At 37.4% G+C, this 26520-nt stretch overlaps 1 pseudogene across 1 annotated transcript in view; it reads right to left on the bottom strand.

The window, feature by feature from the left end:
* Nucleotides 1–1017: 1017 nt before the first annotated feature.
* Nucleotides 1018–26520, bottom strand: part of LOC117721899 (solute carrier family 22 member 27-like) — a 55222-nt pseudogene continuing 29719 nt past the window's right edge. The window contains exons 2-6 of the transcript XR_013105252.1: nt 15126–15465; nt 13484–13584; nt 10213–10367; nt 9954–10122; nt 1018–1413 (exon numbers count right to left, since the gene is read on the bottom strand). The product of XR_013105252.1 is annotated as a solute carrier family 22 member 27-like (transcript). The remainder of the gene's footprint in view (nt 1414–9953; nt 10123–10212; nt 10368–13483; nt 13585–15125; nt 15466–26520) is intronic.

Raw genomic sequence — 26520 nt, forward strand, 5'->3', positions numbered from 1 at the left:
CTTAAAGATGCTTAATGTTATGTATTCTTCCTCATGTCATCTATGCTTTATCCACCATTCTATTAGCCACTCTTTCTGCTCACACCATACTACTTCCCTTCCTTTTAATTTCACCTTTGTTCCACTATCCACTTTCTTTAAGCAGATATTCCCTCACCCAGTCACAGTGCACTCTTTCTCTATGCCTAGCTTCTATCAGCAATCCAGGTTATACACACAAATGAACAGATTTAACACATGTGTCACTGCTGTCACTGTATTGCTTTAGTACTGTTAGTGTAATTGTCCTATATTCTAAGCCAGTTATCACCCTTCCTTTGCTTTGTCCTGTATTTTCATTACACATACTCTTCTCTTCAGATCGATGCAATATTTTGAGTGTTCTTTGTAGTGCTTTGGAAATAGCTTCTTAAACATAATCAATATTCTTATTTAAATGACTTTCTTGAATTTAAATGACTCTAAAAGCTTCATCTTCTAAAGTAGTAGTTTCCTCCATTTGGTCCTATTGCAAAAGAACTAAAAATTTGAGGTGGGAGAGGAGCAGGCTGGAGGATTACTTGGACAAAGCAGTTGTGTGGAGTGTTACTTTGAGGATTCTACTTTGTTCTTGGCCATATCAAGTTTTTTCTCCTCTTTTCTTCTTCAGTTCCTTTTTATCCTGTATTAGTGTTCTCTTTTTCTTTGTTTCTCCCTGTGTCTATCTCCATCTCTTTGTCTTCTCTCTCTGTCTCTTTGTCTCTCTGTCTCTCTCTGTTTCTCTTTGTCTTTCTCTTTTTCTCTGTCTCTCTCTCCTCCGTTTTCCTCTTCCTGTCCCTGTCCCAGTTCCTCTTCTTCTTCTCTACATCTCTGTCTCCTTCCCTCCCTATTTTCCTTGACAGTGTGAAATGAGAATCTTTCTTCTACCATAATGCTGTTTCACACTGGGGCTGAAATGCTTCTAAATAATCATGAACTGAAGCCAATGATGTGGAATTGGAAAAAGAATAAAGATTTCCTCCTTTAATTTTTCTCAGATATTTCATCAGTGCAGTGGGAAGAAGCCTAATAAAGATTCCAAACAAAAACTTGGTAGCTATACAATATTACAGAAATAATGAAGGAAGATCCCTTTGATTATCTATATTACTTCAAGTCAATTATGTGATTAATAACAGGTGTTTGGTAAATAGTAATTTATTAGAGTAATTTCAATGTGATTAATGCTTTATATTTTATGTTCACTTATTTAAAAGTTAGCTAATGTCAATAAATAATCCTGAGTAATCATCTTGGGAAAATTTTCACCATGTCTTGGATAACCTTCGTTTTTTTCAATAGCTTTTTGATCAGATATCAATTTCAGGTGTTCCTTAAAATCTTGTGACTTTGATGATGAGATCTTCCTTCTTTGCTTGTCTTGAGTCTTTCCACCTAGAACATATACAACAAACACCATAAAATGGAAATAAAGTCTGATACAATATAGAGTAAAGGAGGTAGGCTCCAAGTTCTTCATAGAATGCTACAGTTTCATCTATTACCTTTGTAACAATGACTGCTTCCAGGGTATTTGAGAAAATTGCATAAAATAAATTCCCTGGTAAGTTTTGTGAGTCAGATTTGGTGTTGGTTAATATGGTATTACCCAATGAGCTTTGGAAGAAAGCATGTGAGCCAAGAAACATATAAAGGAATACCTATCAGAATCACACCAGATTCTCAAAGAGACATGAAAAGACAGAAGAGCCTGGATAGATGTCATGCAGACCATAAGAGAACACACATTTTACCATAGGCTACTATACCCAGCAAACCACTAAATCAACATAGATGGGAAAATCAAATATTCCAGGACAAAACAAAATGTAAACAGTATCTGTCTACAAATTAGCCCTACAGTGGATTCTTCAAGAAAAACTCCAACACAAGGAGGGTATCTACACCAAAGAAAAAACAAGATATTAATCATTTTGCAACAAAGCCAAACAGAATATCACATGCACATACTGCCACCTGCAAGAAAAATCAAAACAGGAACTAATAAAAATCTTTAATCTCTCTCTATTTTTTTTAATCTTTTAGAGTTTTTTTGATATTTTATTTACACTTCAGATGCCATCCCCTTTCCCCATTCCCCCCTTAGAAAACCTCTATCCCATGCCCCCTTTTCCTTTTTGCATTTATACATTTTTAAAAAAAATAATGTTAATCATAAGCTTTATAAGTTTGGAATTGTTCAATCAGAGGTGTAGCCCACTGACCAACCTAGATGTCATACCAGCCCTAAGAGAATACAAATGCCAGCCCAGGCTACTATACCCAGAAAACTCTCAAGTACCATAGATGGAGAAATCAAGATATTCCATGACAAAATCAAAATTACACAATATCTTTTAACAAATCTAACCCTACAAAGAATAATAGAGGAAAAACTCCAACACGAGGAAAATTATACCCTAGAAAAACAAGAAAGTAATCTTCTACCAACAACCCCAAAAAGATAGCCACACAAACATAATTCTAACTCTAATAACAAAAATAACAGAAAGAAACAATTATTTTCCTTAATATCTCTTAACATCAATGAACTTCAAGTCCCTGAAGAAAGAAGTGGAAGAAGATCTCAGAAGATGAAAAGCTCTCCCATGCTCATGAATTGGCATGATTAATATAGTAAAAATTGCCATCTTGCCTAGAGCAATTACAGATTTAATGCAATACCCATCAAAATTCCAACTCAATTGTTCACAGAGATAGAGAGCAATTCTCAAATACATTTGGAATAACAACAACAACAACAAAGCCAGGGTAGTGAAAACTATTCTCAACATTAAAAGAACTTCTGGGGGAATCACCATACCTGACTTCAAGCTGTACTACAGGTCAGTAGTGATAAAACTGCATGGTTTTGGTACAGAGATAGACAAGAAAACCAATGGAATAGAATTGAAGACCCAGAAATGAACCCACATACCTATAGTCAGTTGATCTTTGACAAAGGACCTAAAACCATTCAGTGGAAAAAAGACAGTATTTTCAACAAATGGTGGTGGTTGACCTGGAGGTCAGGATGTAGAAAAATGCAAATTGATCCATTCTCATCTCCTTGTACAAAACTCAAGTACAAATGAATCATGGGCCTCCATAAACAACCAGGTACATTGAAACTAATAGTAGAGAAAGTGAAGAAAAGCCTAAAACACATCAGCACAGGGGGAAAGTTTCTGAACAGATAACCAATGGCTTATGCTCCAAGATCAAAATTTGACAAATGGGACCTCATAAAATTGCAAAGCTTCTGTAAGGCAAAGGGAACTGTCAATAGGACAAAATGGCAACCAACAGATTGAAAAAAAAGATCTTTACCAATTCTACATCTGATAGAGGATTAATATGAAAAATACACAAAGAACTCAAGAAATTAGACACCAGACAATCAAATAACCCTGTTAAAAAGTGGAGTAGAGTGCTCCACAAAAAATTTCAACTGAGAAAATTCAAATGATCAAAAAACACAATGTTCAACATCTTTAGTTATCAGGAAAATACAAATAAAAATGACCCAGAGATTCCACCACACACCTGTCAGAATGTCTAAAATTAAAAAATCAGATGACAGCAGATGCTGGTGAGGATGTGGAGAAAGTAGAACACTCCTCCATTGTTGGTTGGATTGTAAGCTGGTTTAACTACTCTGAAAATCAGTCTGGTGGTTCCTCAGAAAATTGGACATCTTATTACCTGTGGATCTAGTGATACCTCTCTTGGGCATATACCCAGAAGATGCTCTAACATATATCAAAGACACCTGTTCCACATAGCAGCCTTACTTATAATATCCAGAATCTGAGAAGAACCCAGATGTCCTTCAACAGAGGAATAGATACAGAATATGTGGTACATTTACACAGTGGAGTATTACTCATCTATTAAAAACAATGAATTAATGAAATTCTTAAGCAAATGGATGGAACTAGAAAATATCATCCTGAGTGAGGTAACCCAATTACAAAAAAACACACATGGTATGCACTCATTGATACATGGATATTAGCCTAAAATGTCACAATACTCAAGACATAACTCATAGACTACATGAAGCTCAAGAAAAAGAAAGACCAAAGTGTGGTGTGATTGTACCTGGGATGGATCCCCAAGTGGGCCATCTCTGGACAGTCCCTTCTCTAGTGTCTGCCCCACACACTTTCTCTTATTTGCTCCTGTACATATTTTGTTAACTCCTTCTAAGAAGGGTTTCTATCTGTTCTTTGAGAGTGTTATTTATGTCTTTCTTAAAATCCTCTATCATCATCATGAGAAGTGATTTTAATTCTGAATCCTGCTTTTCTGGTGTGATGGGGTGTTCAGGGCTTGCTATGATGGGGGAACTGGGTTCTGATGATGCCATGTAACTTTGGTTTCTGTTGCTTACATTCTTGCGCCTGCCTTTTGCCATCTGGTTAAATCTAGTGCTACCTGTACTTCAGTCTCTGATTGAAGCCTGCCTTTCCAGTTGTCTCACTTGTGTTTGGTCTTCTAGGGGTCCAGGTCTCTGTGATCTTTTTCAGCTGCACTGATTACAGTGGTACCTCTAAGATGCCTCAGGATATGGTGCCTCCAAGGTGGCATTCCAGCTAGGTGTCTGCTGTTCTGGGTGCAGTGTCTCCTCTTGGATATCTCAGGATATGTTGTCTGACACTCTGAGTTTAGTTGTTCCTCTGTGGCTCTGGGTTGAGTGGACCTTCCAGTATGTCTCAGGTGGAATTCGGGGTCCACACAACAGCAGACCTGGCAGAGGTCTGGTCCAGGCCTCAGACCCGGAAGATGGTCAGAAGTGGGGTGCTAGCCAGCAGGGGCGGCGGGGGGGGGTATCTGCTGGAATCTGAGCACTCAGGGCACCCAGCTATGGGCTCAGGGAAGTATGTGGGTTTTCCTACCTAAAGCTGGCTGTGGGATCCTTGGAGCCCCCAGAATGTCTCCGGAGGGATCCGGGGTGCACTCACCAACAGGCCGGGCAGAGGTCTGGTCCAGGCCTCAGACTGGAAGAGGGGCGAGCGGTGGAAGGGGAGTGCTAGCGCTGGCTGTGGGATCTGTGGAGCCTCCAGAATGTCTCTGGTGGGATCAGGGCTGTTTTTTTAAATTAGATCTTTTATTTACACTTCAGATGCCATCCCCTTTCCCCATTCCCCCCCCCACCTTAGAAAACCCCTATCCCATGCCCCCTTTTCCTTTTTGCATTTATACATTTTTTTAAAAAATGTTAATCATAGGCTTTATAAGTTTGGTATTGTTCAATCAGAGGTGTAACCCACTACCCAACCTAGATATAACAACTATCTTTGACTGGTGGAGATACATGAACATCTGCCTCCCTATCTCCCCCCTCTTTCTCTCTTTCATCACCTAGCTTCTCCTCTCCTTCTTCTTCTCCTCTTCTTACTCCTTTTCTTCCTCTCAGTACTCCTCCCACCTTAGCTCCTCCTACACATCACCCTTCCTGTTAAAATGAATTTTTTCTCTCAAAATACAATTAGAGCATAATTATGCCAATTTGTACCAGTGAGGTACAAGATAGTCCTAATACCCAGTCCATCCTTTTGTTGACTAACCAGGACCTCTGTCATCTATCCTAACTAAAACATTTAGTTCTGAACCTGGCTTTAGGATGAATGTCAGCTGCCGATCATCCACTCAAATCTTTTCTCTGAAGGTAAATAGCTATAAGTTTTCAACCCCATCAGAAATCCAGAATGACTGAGTTAACTATAATTGTGGGAAGCACAAATCATAGCTTCTAAAACTTAGCCAATTTATAGAGACCTCTGAACACCTGGACACTCGCTCTACTTCAAAAGGTTGGAGCATCTGTTCTTCTGCCTTCTGGCCCAGGATTATCTGACAGACCTTAGTGCTGGAGAATTATTAAGGGCTGATTACTCTGTCTAGGCAGATATAATCAGTCGACTATTCTGCAAGTGTGTCCTTTTCTGGACAGTAATTTGTCTGTAGAAGGAAAGAGGCAATTCTTGCCTAGTGGCTGTCTCACCACAACTGGAGTAACTCCAAGGATGCTCAATTTCTTCTTAGAATTCAATATAGGAAGCTGTCCAGAGCAGACAGGTCTCTATTAAAAATGAAGATTAATACAGAAATGTTTGTGATGTCAATTCTAAGGATTTCTGATGTTTTGAAAACCATCATCCATGTACGGTAATCTGGACTGTTGCCTGTTAATTCCACTCAGCTATTTCTAAATAAAACATAGAGTACACCCTTATAATAAACTCCAAGTCATGAATTTGCTATATAGTCCCTTAACTCACAGGCTGACCATCTCAAATCAGCTAAAAAATATTAAAGACGGACTGGGTCTAAGCTTTGTATTCCTAAATGTGTTATACTGGTACAATGCCTATGAGAGTAACAATATTCATCTCACTCTTATATCACTAAGAAGCTCATGCCAATGAAAACCTTAAAATTTGTAATCAAAGTAAATTGGTGCCATTTAAGAATTTATATCTTCATGAGGAGAGCAACAATACCAACCAGCCAGAGCTCCCCAGGGTCTAAACCACCAGCCTAGGAGCACATATGGAGAGTTACATGACTCCAGCTGTATATGTAGGGGAGGATGGCCTTGTCGGGCATAGGTAGGAGACAAGGTCATTGGTACCTTGAAGGCTGAGCACTGAGGGGGGGGAATCTGAGGGTGGGGAGAGGGGCTGGGGGTAGGTGGGTAAACACCCTCATAGAAGCAGGAGGAGAGGGGATGGGATAAGGGGTTCCTGGGTGGTGGGGGAAATGCGGTAAGGGGATTAAAATTTGAAATGTAAATATTATATCCAATAAAAGAGGGGAAAAAAAGAAAAGCGGTTAGAACCAACATCCTTAATAAAATGTCAGCCCTCTTAAAAAAAAAGTATCTTGATATGAAAATTTGTTTTGAGAATTGTATATTGCAGAATGATCTGCCTTGGTGTATCTACTCAACAAGCAAGCTGGGCAGACCTGCTCAAACCTCTGAGGTCTGGGAATTCCATCTGGAGGCAGTGAAGACACAGCATCAGAGGACTGTCTATTTGCTCTTCCCCCCACTCCTCTTTTAATATCTCAATGCCCATAATCAGCTTGAAGAAGCTAATGAAGAGTCAGCACCCCTATTCCCTGGGCTTGGGGACTAAGGTGGTAAATGTTGGACTGTCTTTCTAGGGAAAAGTAGTGGTTTTGTGGGAATAGAGAGGATTAGCTAGGGGTTAATTGCATAGCCATACCTATCAGTAGAAATCTGTATAATTAGTGTCAATTCTTAATCTTAAAGCATAAGCCATTGGTGTTCTGTTCTGGAACTTTACCCCTGTGCCTATGTATTTGAGTGTCTTCCCCACCATCTCTTCTATTAGTTTCAGTGTATTTGGTTTTATGTGAAGGTCCTTTATCCACTTGGACTTGAGCTTTGTACAAGGGGATAAAAATGGATTGATTTGCATTCTTCTACATGCTGATCTCCAGTTGAGCCAGCATCATTTGTTGAAAATGCTGTCCTGCCTTGCTGGTTCTATGACTATTTTTGTTTATTGTCTTGCTTGTTCCTTGATTATTTGCATCTATTGTATTGCTAGTCTCTTAAGCTAGAACTAACCTTAATACTGGCATTTAATTCAAAAGGTATAAAAGCAAAAAGGAGGAGAAGGATGGGATAGGGGATTCTAGTGATAGGAAATGGAGAAAGGTGATAACACCTGAAATTTAAATAAAATATCCAAGAAAAAAGAAACAAACTCAAAAAAGTAAAAATAAAATTAGAAAGCAATAACAAACAAAAATAAAAGCAAATCACAGTTAACCTTCAAAATTTTTGTTCCTTAATTGAATACCTACCACACATTTTGATATATGAATCTCTATATTCTTTTGTTGTGTAATATCTTCAGTAAAAGTAGGGACTGATGACATCACAAAGTGCACTATATTCCTGCAACCTGAATCTACAATAGTCTGTTTTCTTCTACCTGGATATACATTTATAATGTGGATCATCAAACAAAAAATATGAGGACTGCTTCCAGAGACATATATCAACTTCCTCATTAGGGTATAGGAAATATCACTTAATAATGTATACTTTTCTCTAAATGATTCAGCTTGGATAAATTTGGGTACTAATCATATCATCTAAGTTGCATTCATAACTGCATCTAATCAGCTGTTGACATCTGGAATCACAAGCAAGGTAAACCTGCTCCTGTAACTCATTTACACGATGGAAGCACCTGCATAACAATAGTGATATACCTGTTGGGGTGATGAAATTGTGTGGGAGATGAGCCTGAAAAAATTAACTTTGCACTTCTCTATGTAAACTTATTTTTCTGCATTAACAGAGAGATTTCATTTTTCAGAGTCATGTCTGAGTCATGCCTATCCTGATGACCCTGTGGTAGCATTTGTTAAATCTTTTTTTAAAGGTGAAGGGAAGGGGATCCAGATATTAAATGAGAGATGTGGGCACTTCTGTATACTAGTTTCTCTAGCCAATTTTTTCCTACATTTAGTAGTTTGGAAGACAAAATTTGCTGCTTGTCTCCATTGTCCCTATGACATGGAAAGATCAAAGTCACCAAATAGTCTAAATCATTTTCCCTTCCATATTTATTTGTACAGATACCACTACAATATATGCTATGTCTTCACAGATTTTCCTGTTTGGAGGAAATGCTTTTATGTAAAATTGTTTTACCAACTGGTCAATTAAGGCCTCACAACCAAGTATGTTAGTCAGGGCTCTCCAGAGTCACAGAACTTAGAGTCTCTCTCTCTCTCTCTCTCTCTCTCTCTCTATATATATATATATATATATATATATATATATATATTCCTCTCTCTCTCTCCCTCTCTCCCTGTCTCTCTTTATCTCTCTCTATATATAGAGGGACAGTGAGGGAGATATAAAGAGATAAAGATAGATATATAGAGATTGAGATTCATGAATATTCAGATATGCATGTACAGATATATAAATAGAGTATTTATTGGAATGACTTATAGACTTCAGTTCTGCTAATCCAACAATGACAAGCTGTGAATGGAAAGTCCAAGAATTGAGTATTTTCTCAGTTTCAGGGTTCTCAAGAGTCACAGAACTTGTTATGAATCAATCTCTCTCTCTCTCTCTCTCTCTCTCTCTCTCTCTCTCTCTCTCTCTCCCTGTTTCTCTTTATCTATTCCCTATATATAGAGGGAGAGTGAGAAATATTATATATACATATATATATATATACATATGTAATATATGTATATATATAGAGATATTCATTAATATAGCTATAGATGTATATGTACAGATATATAGATATGGTATTTATTGGAATGACTTATAGACTGCAGTTCTATAAGCCATCTAACATTGCTAATCTAACAATGACTAGCTGCGAATGGAAAGTCCAAGAATCGAGTTATTTGCTCACTTCCAAAAGACTAGATGTCTCAGCTTGTTTTCTGTATTTGACAGAATCCTGAAGAGGTGAGCTTCAATAACAGTGTAAATATAACATAACCAATATTTCCAATATACTTTCTTTGAAATTATTTGTTTATTCATAATATGAAAATAATGAGATGTTATACATTTCATTCACTTAAGATGAAACAACAGAAGCCACCGTTACATGTAACTTTATACAAAAGTTATATATAACGGTGAATACATATAAGCATGAATTCTCTTCAATATACTAGTAAAAATTCTCATACTTGTGTATGATTTTATAACATTATTTAATGATTAACTTAAGCTTAGGCTGAATTTTATGTTCTCAGTTTTATCTGACAGTGCTGCTTGTCCTCCTGTCCAAAAAAGGAACACACACTGTCAGGACTGAATCAATGGGAATTGCATTTCTTATGTCCTGATTCCATGTTCATTATCTTTACAGAATTCCATAACACAGAAAAGGAAAGAAAGCTCATACCTTGTGAGTATAAGGAAGAAGAACATTGGTACAGACATTGCCAGCTGGAGGTGGTACCAGTTTTGAAATGAAAAAGCCAGTCCTGCCAATATTATGTTTCCAAAACTACCAGCACAAGACAAAAGCACTGCCATCATGGCTAGGAATTTAGGGCTTGTCCATTCTAACACTGAAAGAAAAAGATGTATTGACTTGAAAGAAACTTGCAGAGTCAAAACCAAAGTGTGAACAAGGTCTCATTTCAAAAACTTTGACTTACTGAACAAGTTACTATTTACTAATATGGATTCCACAGACATTCCTGCCAGGAAACGAATTGAGCAGTAGATGAGGAAGGTAGGAGCAAAAGCTACACAGGTTTCAGTGATGGCCAATTGTAATAAAGCACATGTTAAAATGAACTTCCTCCCAAACCTGAGGAACGGAAGAAATTAGATTGTGGGAATGATGTAGTCTGCTTGAAACTTCAACACAAATGTAATTACAAACAGTAAGTAGCAAGAAATGTCTAAGTGTGTGATCTCAAAAATATTTTTTTTCACTTTTATGAATAAATACATTATGAAACAAGCTTCTCCTCAGTTTCTCACCAGGAATTTCATTAATTCAAGCCATATAAAACAGTATTATTTTGAAATTAACATACCATAAAGATCCCACACCCAATCATATAACTAACATATTTTTCATTGTTTTCTAATTTCATTTTTTAAAACTTTGTTTAATCTTTTCTTATACTCCAGATTTTATAGCCTCCCAGTCCACCATCTTACTATTTTACACTCCATACTTCCTTCCTCCACTCAGTCTCCATGACATCGTCCCTTCTACATCCCCCATGCCACCAAAATTCCCTACTCCTTGGTGCCTCCAGTCTCTTGAGGGTTGTGTGCATCTTCTCTGACTGAGCCAAGACCCAGCAATCCTATGCCATATATATATTGGGGGCCTCATAGCAGCTATTGTATGCTGCCTTGTTGGTGGTCCAGAGCCTGGGAGATTCCTGGGGTCCAGTTTAGTTCAGACTGCTGGTACTCATACAGATTTGTCCTTCTCCTAACCTTCTTCCAGTTTTTCCCTAATTCAATCACAAGGGTCAGCAGCTTCTGTACATTGGCTAGGTAAAAATATCTGTATCTGCCTCTTTCAGATGTTTGTAGGGTCTTTTGGAGGACAGTCATGATAAGCCACTTTTGTGAGCAGTCCATGGCCTCAGTAATAGTCTCAGGCTGTAGGACCTCCCCTTTAGGTGGTTCATACTTTGGACATATTACTGGACCTCCCTTTCCTCAAGCTCCTCTCTATTTTGTTCCTGTAGTTCTTTTGGACAGGAACAATTATAAGTCAAGTTTTTGACTGTGGGATGGCATCTCCATACCTCACTTGATGCCCTGTCTTTCTGCTGGATGTGGGCTCTACAAGTTCCCTTTCCCCAGTGTAGGATGTTTCATCTACGGTCCCTCCATTTGGGTCCTGAGAATCTCACCTCCCAGTTCTCTAGACATTAGTTTCCATTGTTAATATACATCACACTTTATTGATTTTTGTTGTTAAAATTCAGTACACTGTGACATATGTGACTTAATGAATATATTTTTAAATAGCCTTCTTTGATCTGTGTTCTCCCTAATGTCTCTGTTTTTGTTATATCACACTGTCTAAATTTTGAAACATATCTCCTAGAATGTCATTAAGTATACTGCTCTCTTTTTGGAGTATTGACATTTTCTGTGACAATCCTCAAAGAAGAAACATATATTGCTCTATGACAATAGATACCACAAAATATAACTCATTGAACCAATGAATATTACTAAGTCAAAGGACTATGGATGAGGATTTGCTTAAGGGCTTAACATGACTCAAAGTTCCATCACTGAATACATCCAGCATGGGAGATAGCTCATAAAAGCTGGAAATAAGTGCCATGCATGGCCCACAGATAGTTCAACAGGTTAGGGGGTGGCCTTTGTTAGCAACACAGTTCATTTGAGCCACTTCCTGGTAAGATAGATGGTTTCTCACTCTTCTAGAGTATTCAGCTGGTCTGAGCTTTTTCTAGACAATTCAACTTGTTTTGTCTGAGAGGGTCTCTTAGAAATGCTTACTACTTATACATGCATCAGAAAGGAGGGTGCTAGTGAATCTGTTCAATTTGGGGACTACTCAAATTTGCTGATTTACCTCCTAAGCAACCCTAAAGAGTAGAGTACTTTACCACTCCTAGAAAAATCCTATTGCTTCACTTCCTTGTAAATATCTTGTCTCAAAATACATGATTGTTTAGCTCTGCTTCAACCTTCTGTTTTGAGGAGTGTTTTTATAATGGGAAAAATGATGCAAGCTTATTGAAATTGTCTATTTAAAGAAAATATATTCAGGCACAAGATACCAATGCTTATTTCACAATATATTGCTACACAATTTACTTGCCTAATTATATAATACTATGGAATATGTAACTTTCAGAAAGCTGCATCAAGCAGAAGCAAGCATAGAAATTATAGGTATTATTCACTTCAAAGTTTAAAATAAAATGAAGGCTTTATTCTCTGAGCACTCAAGGAGATGGCAAGCTCACAATCTGAACAATGTCCATGAAAGAAAACTGTACAGCATTCTAAAAGAATGAAATCATAAATTGAGAGGAAGCTGCATGGTCTGAAGAATTGTCCAGTGATATTTTTTACCCAAGAGGTTGAACATGGGAATTTACAAGGGAGATTTGCCCTGATTTGTGACCAGTCAGTCACAGGAAGGAAGTGGGTTGGTGGTTGGGTCTTATCCAGGCTACCAGGTGTCAAGGTTCTTAACTCGGAGCCTTAAAATTTTGGAAAAAATGTTATTAGACAAGCTGCATAAAGTGAGTTAGGTTGTGACAAGCAATTATCTATAAACATTTATGACCTGGATGCTTTAGTTTAGATAACAGGCAACTTCTCTCTACATTCTTTTCTAATTTACTGGTTTACAAAGAAACAAGAAGCATCTGGAGAAACAGCAGAGAAGTTAGTTTCTGGCCTGGAAACATGAATTTAGTTTGCCCCTGTCAGCAAGATGAAGATGTTATCCCTGAGATGGCTGGACTTAAAATATTATCTCCTTCACTCAACACATCTCTAATGACACATGGTTGTATACCTTATAGGCATCAAAAGGCATTCTGGCTGTCTTAAGAAAAGAGCTAAAATACTGTAGTTTTACACTTGGCATCATATCTACTCAGGTCAATGTCCAGAAGGAATGGAGCCAAGTGCCTTGACCAAGGACAACAATGTTTTCTATAAAATATATAAATATGATACAGTTAATGATGTGACATTTCTTAGTCTTAATTTTATAGCTAAACATTTCACTATTTCTAAATTGTCTTATGCAAACATCTCTTAAGCATCTGTTTATAGACTTTATTTTGTTTAAGTTGCAAAACTAGAATATTATAATGTACAATCACTACTTCATCTTCAATGAGTTACAGTTGTTAAAAAATACATGTAGAGTGGGCAGGGGAGCATTTTTAGCACACTCACCTGTCTGACAGATGGCCATATATGATACCTCCTATAAACATGCTAATCATGAATGAAAATTTAGTGACAGAATGAAGGACCTGAGACCACACCAGGTCCCACTAGAAAAGAAGAAAATCATCAAATCAGAAACTAGAGCTACTCAGTGCCATTTGCTCTAACCCTTCACCATAATCCCTGATTTTACTCTATAGCCCTTATTACTCTTCAACATTGATTTTGAGTACAATATATTTTCCAATATCAGCTAAAATTAACAATCTCTAAGTATCCTCATCTAACACTGTAGCATAGGTTAATGATTTAAAAATATGCTAAGAAGTTTGTGGGGAAAAAAAAGGCTTGGGATCCCGAGGTTCCTCCTGCCATGCTGTGGGTAGTCAGCTGGAAACACTCTGGGTTTCTCCAGCTGGAAGTTGGGTCCCGCTGTTCATTAACTAAAAGTCTCTCCCTGGCTCCTCACGGTTCCTCATAGCGGCACAGCCCCAACACACGAGGAAGCCCTTGGGTTTCCAAAACTGGTTTATTCACATGGCGGATGGTGGATGGATCTGGATGCATATCCCTCAAACCCAGGATCTACCTGAGTTAAAAGGGGAGGGGAGAAGGGGGGAGGGGCTGGGGAGGAATGTTTAATTGGCTCCACCTCTGGCCTTCAGGTACCTCATTAGTATATAAATCTCTCTAGGGCCTGTTCACGCCCTCCACCTGTGTACATGACTGAAGGGTGGAGGTGAAATGGGAATTAGACCTTGTGTTAGGCCCAACAGAAGTTCTCTCAGATAAGCCATAGATTCCAATCATTTGAGATATTTAAGTTATTTTCTGGATCATATATACTAGTGTGTAAACTCTGATATTATTTAGATGTTATCTGATATTATCAACTAGGTATAGATAGAGCTTAGGAATGACTGCCTTCTTACCTCTCTCCTTCTCTCTTTTTTATTTCCTATTTTTTTGTTATTTTTGTAGAAGAGAGTGTTTAACCAAGTGGGGCAGTGTTTTAAGAATGAGAAACATTCTATCCTGTTATAAAGGAAAAATATATTGTCTTTTCTTGCACAATGCAGAGATTGAATCCTGGATTACACACATGAAACATCATCATCTTTGAGCAATAGCCTTAGCTATCTTGTGGTTTTATATAATTTCCCAATTCTTTAAAATTTAAACCAAGCTTGAATAACACTGTCCTGTCATAACATTTTAAGAAGGTACATAAGTATTTCCTAAAAATAAATTGGTACATTCATTGAAGATATTTATGTTGAAGAGATACCTAAACAATAGAGAGCACATCTGCTGCTGCAAAGGGCCAGAGTTCAGTTGTTAGCATACACATTGTGGCTCACAAACATCTCTGATTTCAGTTTCCTTTGATACAATACCCTCATTTTTACTTCATTGTACTCCAAGCCCAGGTGGTACAGATACTTATGGCCTAGAAAACACTGATAAATAAATTATTTCATAAACTGTGGTTATCCTTAGAATAAAATACTAGAAGAATAAGAAATGTTTCACATTTAATATATCAGTAATTAATGTTGGCTTAAAGTTGAAGACTGAGCTAAAGAAATATCCACTATTTGTGCTATTTGTAAATCCCCATCATGAATTTATTTTGGGTAATGCTTACCTCAGTCACAATGGTGGATAGGAAGTTGTTCCTGTTATACATCCAGCCATCCACACAGGGTTCAGTGTCTGCCTCTGTCACATTGGAGAAAGTGCTATTCAAATGAAGAAGATGCCACTGTAGTTGAGAAAAATGGTGACACTTATTCAGTCTCAGGTTGGAGTCCAAGGGGATGGAGATCCTCAGGAGGTCATCTTGGCTCAGGATTCTACTACAGTCATTATCAGGGACAGTATTGTTGTCAAGGATGGGTTCCCAGCATCAATGACTAGGAACAGCTGCAGTAAAGTTCTCCATTATAGTATGAGTTATCATAATGGCATTGAGGAGGAAAAGAAAACATCATAGAACAATTACCCTCTAGTGAGATTACAGAGGTTTAAAATGTCCATGCCATTTGTAATGTAATGAAATTTTCTCTCTCTTTAGCTTCTTTTAAAGTAACCAAGCTTGCTACTATTGTTTCTATTTCTGCAATTAAATTTGTTAAAGTTTATTTTTGAAGTTATTTTGTTTACACAATGCCCCATAATCAAATATGGACATTGATCTGTAATTCTTACAAAATAGAAAAGTTAAACAATAACATTTTATGCATTACAAAACATGCAATTTCTAAGGCTCAACCCCCCCCCCCCCAGAATTAAAGTTAAATTAGTTAAGGTTAAACACTGTACAAATGTTGTTTCAAATAAGAATGTTCCTCCCAGACTCATATGTCTGAATGCTTGGTTTTCAGTATATAGAAACTGGTAATGAGTTTAAGAGTTGGGACCTTGGTGAAGGACATTTGTCACTAGTTGTAGGCTTAAAGGTTTAAAATGTCCATGCCCTTCCTAATGAGCTTTTCTCTCTCTTTGCCTCCACCTTGCTCATAATGGTATAAGCTTGTAATTATTTTTCCAGTGCTTTGCCTGCCAGTATGTTACCAAGTTCCTTTCTATGATGAATGTGGACTCATGCTCTTGACACTGTAAGCAATCCCTAAATTAAATATGTTGTTTTCTAAGTTGTGTCTCTTCTGATGTCTCTTCACAGGGATAGAAAATTAACTAAGACAAAAATTGGTAGCAGAGTGTGTGGTATTTCTGGTATAGGCCTGTCTATGCAGGTTTTGGGGGGAAATATGGAAAATTTGGATACTTTGGACTAGAATGGGGAATAACATCTTATCTTAGTATCTAGTAAGCTCCAGTTAGTATTTGCTTCTGCTTAAGCTTGGAAGACAACAGCTGGCAGCAATGAGGACTATAGAGTCTGAACTCAAGAGGTTACAGAAGTGAGTAATATTAACAACTTGATAGTGACTATTCTTGTAATATTTTGCAGAGAATGTGCCTGCTTCCTGCCCTTGTCCTAGAAATCTTCCAGTAGCCAAATTCAAGGTTTTGGACTAATTTCATTGGCAGAGATTTCAAGATAGCTTAACATTGATTCTATTGCATGGTTGTTATAAAATATAATACAGCCAGGGGTATATTTAGCAGTCTATACCAAGATCAACCTCTGAAAAACATTTAGCATGCAAAAGATCTGATACATAAGAGCTTTATTGATGGAAAAGAAAGGAGTGAGAACCTGGGGAAAAATAAACTTAGACAAGTGGATGAGTACACAGGAAGATAGACAGACAGACAGCACTGAGAGATCATGAGGACAGATTTGGGCACTTAGAGAGTCACACAGAGAGAACAGAGAGAGGTACACAAAGAAATAAAGCTGGTATGACTGACTGATAGTAGTTATTTCTGAAGCACACACTGGGTGGACCATGTCTCCCTGACATTCTCACAGCAGGGGCAGGGGCACCAATTGCTAGCTCCTTGAGAGGAGGCCAGTAGAACTGCCTCTACCTTAACAATATTTATTAGTGACCACACTTGCAAAATTCTAAAGTGGAAACAGAAAGAAAAGCCCATACAAAATATGCAGGTTGAGTATCAAAAAAAGCACCAAAAAAATCTAATATTGAAACTAACTCTTGTTATTAAAGATATAAGTAGGTTAAAGATACACCTGAGGAAAATGGAATAGAGTGGTGCCTTTGGGGCAAGAACCCCACTGTGCAAGTGTCCAAATTGTAAAATTATTTTTGATAGATCTGGGTCTATTTGGTTTTAACAAATACATTTCCTGATAAATACCAATAAGCACTATACGGAGCCATTTTTCTCCTATGACTTATGAATTAACATTCCAGCATTCAGAGATAAAGGGTGATGTACTATCTTCTGTAGCTATTTACTACTAAAATTGCCAAGGCCCAGGAAGGCTGGATTACTATTCAAAGGCTGGAAGGAAATTCGGGCAATCCAGGATTCATCAAAAACATCTCGTTTAATGATCCATATGAGGAAATGTGGAGCAGTCACTTCAGCTGGACTGGTTCACCTTAGCTTTCAGGAAATTCAGGCCTCGAGGGTATTTGAAGCAGTTTGTACTCCACACAGATTCCTGGATAGGGTCTGTTGGTCAAGTGGAAAACTACTGAGGCAGATATTTCCTGGGTACAGAAGTTAAAGTTTAGAAATTTTAAGGAAAATCATACATTTCAAGCTCTCAGGTTTACAGTTCTGATAGTTTTGGGAGAGTAGAAGTCCCAAGACCAGGGGAGAGATATATTGCAGCCTCATGAATAGGCAGCTGTGGAGACTTAGGCTGTGTTTACCTGGAGTCCAATTGATCTGTGCGAGATAAATCGAAGGCTTATGACTGCCTGAAATCTCTAAGTTTTACATGAATTTTTAGCTTAAAAATAGATAAATCTTTTAGGTATATTAACATTACCACTCTTTGTAATAATTCACTGAAATCTACATTGTAGAAAAAACAGCTAACAGATGTTAAGAAGAAAGATGGATAGACATAAGCCTTCCAGTTCTTTAAAAAGCTATGCCTTTCGGTTACAAAGAATGAACATACTTTTCACCATACTGAGGTATGGATATACACACATACACACACAAACACACACACACACACACACATGTATATGTGTGTGTGTGTGTGTATATATATATATATATATATATATATATATATATATATGACAGAGTTGTTTTTAGCCAAATGTGAACATTTAGTCCACAATTAATAGATTATTATTCTTCATTACCTGGGATGATTGGTTTGTTGGTTTGTTGGTTTGCTGGTTTGCTAGTTGGTCAATCGAAAAGAGTGAGACACTCTGGATGAGTTTAGCCTCTTCATGCAGCAGGGAATCAGCGTCTCAAAGACTGAACCCAAAACATTTTTTTTGCAGAGCCTCTGTGTTGTTACACAAAAGACACCTTTAGCCAGTCATTTTCTGCATATCAGAACTTGTTATCTGGTCTAGATATTTTCCTAAAAGAACCATCACCTTAAGCAATTCTCACATTTCTTGGCTTTCCAGGCATATGTCAAGACTAAGTTATGCAATGTCTGAGAATCCTTCAAAAGAATTTCTCTATAAAATCTCCAACATTATGGGGTGGGTGGGTAGGGGCACCAAGACATGACACTAATACTGAAGCTATGATGTGCTTACAGACAGGCACCTAGCACGGCTGTTTTCTGAGAGGTCCTAATAGAAGCTGACTAAGACAGACATAGATACTTACACCCAACCATTGGCTGAAGTGAGGGAACCCTATGGTTGAATTAGTGGAAGGACTACAGAAGCTGAAGGGTAGGGCAACACCATAGGAAGACCAGCAGTCTCAACCAACCAGGACCCCTGGAAGCTCTCAGAGACTGAGCCACCAACCAGACAGCATATATGAGCTGGTCCAAGACCACCAGCACTTATATAGCAGAGGAATAGCTGGACTGTGGCCATGGATAATTTGTTTCACCTGAAAGAGGGGCTGGGAATGAAAGGGGAATGGAAAGTGAGAGGAAATATGGAGCCAAGACAATGTATTCTGATCAAGGCTTGAAGTTTAATGTTCAGATCTCAGTTTAAAGAGAAAGCCCCATCCCCTTCTTGTTTCAGCCAGAGATGGGTTGGGGAACCCATCCTTGGTCACTTCCAGAGATGAGTGGAGGAGGAGATGTGTGAAGGATCCCATCCTCTGTCACAGCTGGAGATATCTCAAGGCAAGCTCAGCGGGTAGTCTATTCTTCTCAGTTCCTGTAGCAGGCTGTATGTGCAGCCAAGTTAGGTAACAACACCTGGGTCCTATTATTTGGTCTACTGTGGTAAATAATGTCTTTTATGCCTACTCAAGCCAGGGAGAAGAGCACAATTCCCCCTTTTTGTTTTATAAAGATGAGCAGTGCCAGCAGCTGGAGAGGGCACAAGATTTCATCCCGTTTAGCGTAGCGAGTGGCCAGGTGACCATGCCTAGCTTAGGTCAGTGTCTATATAGCTCCTATATTACCCATCTTCTAGGAAAACATACATAGCATATTGATGTATACCTCTGTCTTAGGTTTATAGGAGCTCAAGAACCTTTTCACCCCTTGTTTACTAACTGGCCATCATTGGCATACTCTTTCCCATGTAGACCAAAGCCACATAGACCTGTGAGCATAGACTTGATTTAATTCTTTATCTCATGGATAACTGCCATGATGAATAGTTGAGCTTGCTGAGAGTGATCCTGTGTGAGGGCAATTTATCTGCTTAAAATACAAGGTTCAAAGTTTAAAAGCAACATGATTATCCAAGCAATGTAGAAAATAGGGTTGAAAGCAGAAATGGCCCAGTATCTAATCCAACTACTGATTGGCAGGGATCAGATCCAAAGTCTGGCCACCAGGTATATAGTGGGTGGCTTTAAGTAATGACAAAAAACACTTACTCTCCAGTAAGAGTAGGGACCATATGCCATTTTAAATCAGCTGGCTGATAAAGATTTTGAGCCATCTTCATCATTAGAATCATAATTATTAGGCTCAACATCTGTGTCCACTTGATGGACCAATCTTTCAGGCAGCCATTGTCTCCATTTTCTTTTTCTGAAATAATACAGACAGAGCCACGACCCCAAATTAAAACATGGTGAGGACCATTCCAAGTATTTGTTAGGGAGTCTCTCCATATGACCTTGGCAAATGACCTGGAAGTGACTGGATGCCAGTGGCAATCTACTGCAGACTGAGTTTTAGCATCACTTTTCAGAAAATTTAAAACAAATAAGACAAAATCAAGGTGTGCTTTAGGTGACCTTGGAGGGTATAATTCCCCCTTTTTAGTTTTAAAAACCAATTTTTCAGAGTGCAATCTATATGTTCAACAATTTCTTGTCCTATTGGGTTATAAGGAATCTCAATAATATGAGTAATATTAAATTGTCAAAAAAACTCAAATGTTTTGACTGTAGTCAAATAACTTCAATAGCCAGTTTTATTATCTATCTTAGTCTGATTTGGAACACCAAGCACAGGAAAATAATATAGGCAATAACTAATTATATTTTTAGTTGCTTCTCTTGTTAAAGCAGTCGAAACTAGAATGTCTAAAAAGGTACCAATCCACATGTACATAATTTAATTTTCCAAAATCAAAAATGAGTAACATCCATTTGCCATAATTGATTATGTAGAAGTCTTCAAGGCTTAACACCGTTATGAAAAAATTGAGGACACTGAGAACAAGTTTTTGCAATTTCACTTGTATACTTTCTAGAAATGCCAAATTATTGTCATTGCTATTTTAATGATGTAAAGAATAAGATTATATGGCCAATTGTTTGTAAGGCCTATAATCTGCCTAGTACACAAATCTGCTGTAGCATTGCCCTAGGGTCCAGGCAATCCAATATGAGCTCTTGAATGTCTTATAAAGTTAAGGAACAGTACATATTTCTTAAATTAAGCTGTATTTTTATAAATAACTGTAACATTTGAGAATTAGCATTATGTATAAAACAACAATTTTAAGCAATTATAAATCATGAGCCACATACTGGCTATGAGTATACAAATTGAAAGCTTGAATTTTCAGCATTTTAAACAGTGGCTACAACACATAATTTAATTATTTGTGCTGAAGCAAGGGAAACTCCAGAAAACGAACATGTAATCTAATTACATATACTGCCTATTCAATAGATAAGGCATCTGTAAATAAAGTAAACATATTTACTATAGTCTGTATCCAAATTTATAGGAAATATAAAAGCATGCATAGAGAAAAACTGTAACAACTTGTCTTTTGGATAATGATTATCAAATTTGCCTAAAAAGTTTGCCATATAATAGGCCAAATATCATTATTTTTCAATAACCAGGTTAATTGCTATTTGGAATAAGAAATACACATTTCATCAAAAATGTTTTTAGAATTCTATCTTACAATTTTTTATTAACACAATAATAATTTTATAATAGGATGTTCAAACTTTACTTGCAGATGAAGAAAGATGAATCTACATTAATGGTTTCTTGTGCCAAAGGGCTGCTGTGAGCACATGAGTGGCAATAACACAAACAGCCAACAATTTTTCATAGTCTATATAATTTATCTGTTGATAACTAACAGCTTACTTTATTTTTTCATTTTTATTGGATATTTTATTTACACTTCAGATGCCATCCCCTTTCCCCATCCACCCCCCTTAGAAAACCCCTATCCCATGACCCTTTTTCCTTTTTGCATTTATACACTTTTTTTAAAATGTTAATCAAAGGCTTTATAAGTTTGGTATTGCTCAATCAGAGGTGTAACCCAATACCCAACCTAGATATATCAATTATCTTTGACTGGTGAAGATACGTGAACTTCTGCCTCCCTGTCTCCCCCCCCCCTTTTTCTATCTCTCATCACCTAGCTTTTCCTCTCCTTCTTCTCCTCCTCTCCTTACTCCTTTTCTTCCTCTCAGTACTCCTCCTATATATCAACCTTCCTGTTAAAATGAAATTTTTCTCTCAAAATACAATTAGAGCATAATTATGCCAATTTGTACCCGTGAGGTACAAGATAGTCCTAATACCCAGTTCATCATTTTGTTGACTAACCCGAACCTCTGTCACGTATCCTAACTAAAACACTTAGTTCTGAGCCTGGCTTTTTCCTTGGCTTTAGAATGAATGTCAACAGATTACTTTATTTCCAGCAAAGCTATTCCTCTTTTATTAGTTAATTGTATTAGGGAATTAGGATTTGCATCCCCCTTGAGAATATCAAACAGGTTCAAGTTCTCTTATGGTAAGCTTAAGAAGAGGTTTTAGCCAATTAATATTTCTTAACAACTTTTGAAAATGATTAAAAGTAAACCATTTTTGTCTTTACACATGCAAGCCAGAAGAGGGCACTAGATCCCATCACAGATGGTTGTGAACTACCGTGTAGTTGCTGGGAATTGAACTCTAATATTTTTGTTGTTGTTGTGAGCCTAGCCTTTAATGGTTGAGCCATCTCTCTAGACCCAACTATTCATTTTTATTGGAATTTTCTGTGCCACAATCTGCTTAGGATATAACTGAGGTCTCAAATATTGAAAAGATATTGCCTTTGAATCTTGTCTGGAGCAACAAGCACTCCAAAATTTTAAAGCTCACTATATTAGAGCAAAGGCTTGCAGAAAAAGTCCTTCAGAGAGACCAGCTAATAAAATATCATATAATAAATAATATACACTGAAAGATTCAAACTCTTCTTCTATTAAAGCAACAATAAAGTTTTTTATATAATGTAAGGCTATTAACCATTCCTTGAGGCAAACCTTTCTAATCATATTGCTTCATGGACTCTCAAAATTTACAAGCAAATTCACTGAATGCAAACCTCCCACTTTTACCAGGAATGTAATGGAATAGTATAAAAACAATATTCGAGATCTATAATAATTCTATATGCATTTACTGGAATGGCAGCTGGAGTAGGCAAGTCAGGCTGTAATACCCCATTAGTCAAATCTTAAGTTTGAACTTTGTTTTGGATTAATTGAATAACCAATTCCATGTAGCTGAGTGAGAATATCAGATTAAAGGCCAATCTTGTCCTCTAATAATTGTTACATCAGTCCCAGTATCTATTAATACTTCAAATTTTTTTCCTTCAATTATTAGCTTAGGATTAGGTCTTTTGCTAGTAATAGATTGAACCCAATACACATCAGCAGAACCAAAGCCATCTTGTCCTCTCTCCTTCTTAACAAATTTGGAAGGAAGCAGATGCAAAGGAACTAAAACAAGTTGATCACTTCTTTTGCCAGCAGGTACAATTATAATGTCATGGAGGGAAGCAGCCATAATTTTAATTTCTCCAGCATAATCATTATCTATGACTCTAGGCCCATAATCTGTTTGTTGTGAATGTCTTTGGGTCTAAGATTGACCACTCTCCCACAAGAAACAAGCAAGGCAATAAATAAATTTTTGAAAACACCTTTCTAGGGGCTGATCATGAAGACCAAGACAAAAAGAATGTCTGTCACACAAGCTTCTGCTGAGCCCAGTCTGCATTGTCTTAATTCAAATGTAAATGTTCTTAATCTCACCTGTTTTCTGAGGCCTGGCCCGAAGATTATCTTTTCTGTAGACCTATGTTGTGCCACAGCTGTTTTTAATACTTTAATTTAACTTTATCTGTTGTATCCTCCTTTCTATAAACATAGGCAAGTCAAAAAATCCCAAACTCACGATTGAACAGTCAACTGCAGCCAATGGAAAAGTGGCAGTTTAACTATATTTTTGAAGTTTCTTTTGCAACATTAGAGTATAACCATAATTTTGAGAAACAAAACCAATTTTAACAATGTAAACAATCCCTTTTCTCTAAAATCAACACCAAGTACATTACTTTTATTTTACAAAGTTTTGCTGCCAGTTCTTATACATGAATGCATGATAGTACAGCTTTTAATATCTCACTAAAGAGACATTGTTTTTAAATCTTATCTTTATACATCTGGTTTCTGAATAACTCTTATCCTGTGTTACCCATTTTAAGCCAATTTTCTGTTATCAAATTTATACATTTTAAATTATACCCAATTATAGGCCAATAATCTACAACCAAGACATGTAGACATATTTATACCTTTAAAACCAATCAACAAAAAGAACCTTTACTCTTTGTGTAGCCTCATGTTAAAACAAAAATGAAGTGGCTATACATCTTATATATTTAGACCAAATAAATTTTTCTTCTCTTTCTAGCTATAATTTCAAGAGAAAAGCACCTTGTCACAGAGATTTCTTTTAGGAAAAACAATTATCAGTTTTTTTATAGAATCTAAAAAACTGTTGATCCCTTTAAAAGTAGCTTATGTTGACAATCAATTCTGGAAAAGGTTTTTCTAGCTCAGCTTGACTCTTAGCTACAGGTGTAAGGTAACTTATCAGCCTCTGCATCTAAAGACTGCCTTTAAAACCAAGTTAAACTAGATCAAGGGTTGGATCCATTTTAACAATCTTTTCTTTTGAACATGAAACATTCAAACAATGAAACAAAAACAAACAATTGACACACATGGTCATTGGTGTGCCAACAGACAATGACCTCTAGAAGCCAAAGAGAAACTCAAGACATCTCTTGAAGTTTCTTCTGCTTTTAGGAGACTTCTGAAACAGCCTTTTCATTTTTTTTTGCTGACATAGCCCAGAGAGGAAAACTGCTTTTCTGAAGCCCTTTCTCTCTCTCATATTCAAAATCTAACTCTTCATCTCTTTCTTTAGGAGATGTAGTGGCAGCTATTGATATTTACTCCTCAGTGCTCTGCTTTTTCCAGTCTTCCAATTCCTTCTAACCCTACTCCTCTTGCCTGAGGCAGCTCTTAGGCTGTGGGAAAATACCTATTTAGAATTTTCCTATCCCAAAATTTGTTGTCACCTCCTAGGTAAGTTCATGTCAGGTCAACACTTACTCAACTTAGACTGTATCCCCTTAAACACACTTCCTGAAAATACAGCCATAACTAGCTAGCATCAGTGCTGTTCATTGCTTACCAATTGCTTGGGATACTCTTCTTCTTCTATTTTTGGAGCTCCACCCAAGACAGCATTCCTTAGCTGGTCTCCCATTTTTAGGCCATACATTGGGTGCCATTCTGTAGCCGCCTAAGGCCACAGATAACTGGGTTCACCTTAAAGGGGGACTGGGAATAAAAGGGGAATGGAGGGTGAGAGAAAAGATTGCGCCAAAACAATGTATTCTGATCAAGGCTTGAAGTTTAATGTTCAGCTTTCAATGTAAAGAGAAAGCCCCACCCCCTTCTTGTTGAATGAGATGTGTGCAGAAACCCATCCTTGGTTACTGCCAGAGATGAGTGAAGGAGGAGATGGGTGAAGGAACCCATCTTTGTCATAGCTGGAGATATCTCAAGGCAAACACAGCAGGAAGTCTATTCTTCTCAGTTCCTGTAGCAGGCTGTATGTGCAGCCAAGGTAGGTAACAACACCTGGGTTCTATTATTTGGTCTACTGTGGTAAACAAGGTATTTTAGGCCTGCTCAAGCCTGGGGGAAGGACACACCAACCTAAGACAGAAATGCATTGCTTTTGATAATGTATATTCCATGATAGTGAGGAAGGCATTCTTGTCAGAACCACCTTAGACAGGCTCAGTTCGGTTTGTGCAATAAAAGGGGGGTGATGTGGAGAGCTGTTGAGGCTGCTGGCAGGAATCTGACATTGGACAAGGACAAATAAAATGGGCTGCTTGGAAGGATTCTGACATAGGCCAAAAACAAGGAAATGGACTACAGGCAGGATTCTGACATTAGGCCAGAACAAAGAAGTAACTTCAAGCAGAAATCTAAATTCTAGACTAGAACAAACAAGTAATTACCAGCGGGCATCTAAAACTTAAGCTAGAACAAAGACGTAAGCTTAAGGCATGAAAATGACTTTGGGCTATGACAGGGAAGTAGGCTCAAACATTTTGGTCATCCTGATAAGCCCTTAGAAATAGTAATCACAGGGAGTGATCACAGACTCTGTTTATTGTCCTGTGTGTTCTTTGACTATCTGGGTGTATTGTCCTACTTGTTCATTGACAATTTGCATCTACTGTATTGCTAGTTCCTCAACCTAGAACAGACCTTAATAAATACTTAATAGATACTTGCATGGAATTTAAATGGTATAAAAGCAAAAAAGGAGAAGAAATGATGGAATAGGGGACTAATGGGGGGATGGGGAAAGGGGATAACATTTAAATGTAAATAAATAAAATATCGAATAAAAAAGACTGTTGTTATTCTTCATTACATGGGATGATTGGTTGGTTGGTTGATTGGTTGGTTGGTTGATTGATTGAAAAAAGAGAGACACTCTGGATGAGTTTAGCCTCCTCATGCAGCAGGAAATCAGCCTCTCAAAGACTGAACCCCAAGCCCTTTTTTTGCAGAGCCTCTTTATTGTTGCACAAAAGGTACCTTTGGCAAGTCATTTTCTGCATATCAGAACTTCTTATCTGGTCTAGATATTGTCCCAAAAGAACCATCACCTTAAGCAATTCTCA

Source organism: Arvicanthis niloticus, chromosome 1, assembly GCF_011762505.2.
Source record: "Arvicanthis niloticus isolate mArvNil1 chromosome 1, mArvNil1.pat.X, whole genome shotgun sequence".
In the NCBI taxonomy this organism is placed as follows: Eukaryota; Metazoa; Chordata; class Mammalia; order Rodentia; family Muridae; genus Arvicanthis; species Arvicanthis niloticus.